Here is a 1,785-nt window from a genome sequence, read left to right as displayed (position 1 = left end):
AACTGCCTTAGATCAAACCACTGGTCCATCAAGGTCAGTCTTGTCTACTCAGACAGGCAGCCTCTCTCCAAGGTCAGGCCACGGTCTTTCCCATCACCTCCTGCCTGGTCCTTTTAACTGAAGATGCCGGGGATCGAAACTGGGACCTTCTGCATGCCAAGCAGAGGCTCTACCACTGAGCCACAGCCCCTCTACACAGCTCTACAGGGTCTCAGGCCGAGGTCTTTCCCATCACCTCCTGCCTGTTCCTTTTAACTGGAGATGCCAGGGATCGAACCTGGGACCTTCTGCATGCCAAGCAGAGGCTCTACCACTGAGCCACAGCCCCTCTACACAGCTCTACAGGGTCTCAGCTGAAGGTCTTTCTCATCACCTCCTGCCTGGTCCTTTGAACTGCAGATGCTGGGGATTGAACCTGGGACCTTCTGCATGCCAAGCAGAGGCTCTTCCACTGAGCCATGGTCCCTCTCCAATAAAGCGGCATTAGATCAGGCCATTGGTCTATCAAGGCCAGTCTCATCTACTCAGACTGGCAGCAGCTCTCCAGAGTCCCAAGCAATGAGAGGTATTGACATCAGCTACTGCCTGGCCCTTTTTTACCTGGAAATGCCGGGGATTGAATTTGGGACCTTCTGCCTGCCAAGCAGAGGCTCTGCCACTGACCCACAGCCCATACCCAGTGAAGATGCCTTCTACTGAACCAGACCCTTGGTCCATCAAGTTCAGTATTGTCAACTCTGACTGGCAGCAGATCCCCAGGGTCTTGGGTCTTCCATATCCCCTACTGCCTTGAGAGCCCCTTCTAGGTGTGAAGCCTTGTGAAATTTCCAGGGCAGAAATGGCCACCGTTTACATTTCAATGTATTGTGAAAATTAAGGGGGCAAAGTTGTCTCGTTATTTCCTTTTTCTGGGACAAATCATATCAGAGTAGGGTTGCCAGTCTCAAGGTAGTTGAAAGGAAGCAAACAACCGTGGTGTATAGTGTGTGTGGGGGGGGTTCTTCACAGACTTGTACATTCTTTTTTCAGTATTTAGTTTACTGGAAGCAATTCAAACGCCATCAACACCTTCGTGTAGCACCTGGCTGGATGACCTTGGGCAAGCGGTAGTTCTGATAAGAGCTGTTCTTGGAAAAAGAGCCGTTTCTGTCAGAGCTCTCTCAGCCCCGCCTATCTCACAGGGTGTCTGTTGTGGGGAGGGGAAGGGAAAGGAGATTGTAAGCTGCTCTGTGACACCTTTGGGTAGTGAAGGGCGGGGTATAAATCCCATCTCTTCTCCGCATCCACACTAACGGAATTTGCATATGCTCCCGTTTCACACAACCTCTTTATCTAAGTGAGCTACGTCAATAACATTGGTTTACACGTCAACAATTCTAATCTGTGAACGTTCACACAAAACATTCCTCCCTCTTCAATAAAACAAATTCTTTACGTGCTCACAGTAATGGATTTGATGAATGTGACTATGAGATATTAGAGTGCTTGCCAAATGGATTAATATTATATAGGTATTTCAACGCTACCCACTTTGAGGGCTCTTTTTGTAGCAGGGACTCCTTTGCATATTAGGCGACACACCCCTAATGTAGCCAATCCTCCAAGAGCGTACAGAGCTCTTCTTACAGGGGCTACTGCAAGCTCTCGGAGGATTGGCTACATTAGGGGTGTGTCGCCTAATATGCAAAGGAGTCCCTGCTACAAAAAGAGCCCTCAAAGTGGGTAGCGTTGAAATACCTATATAATATTAATCCATTTGGCAAGCACTCTAATATCTCATAGTCA

At 48.6% G+C, this 1,785-nt stretch overlaps 1 non-coding gene across 1 annotated transcript; it reads right to left on the bottom strand.

Annotated features, from left to right (window-relative positions):
• Positions 1 to 256: 256 nt before the first annotated feature.
• On the bottom strand, positions 257 to 328 carry TRNAA-GGC. Its single transcript has one exon. It is a non-coding gene; the product is annotated as a tRNA-Ala (tRNA).
• Positions 329 to 1,785: the final 1,457 nt, after the last annotated feature.

This window comes from Gekko japonicus, unplaced genomic scaffold (genome assembly GCF_001447785.1).
Source record: "Gekko japonicus isolate JY-2015 unplaced genomic scaffold, Gekko_japonicus_V1.1 scaffold2697, whole genome shotgun sequence".
Taxonomy (NCBI): Eukaryota; Metazoa; Chordata; class Lepidosauria; order Squamata; family Gekkonidae; genus Gekko; species Gekko japonicus.
Note: the sequence above shows the minus strand (reverse complement) of the source record. Positions and strands in the feature narration are given on the sequence as shown.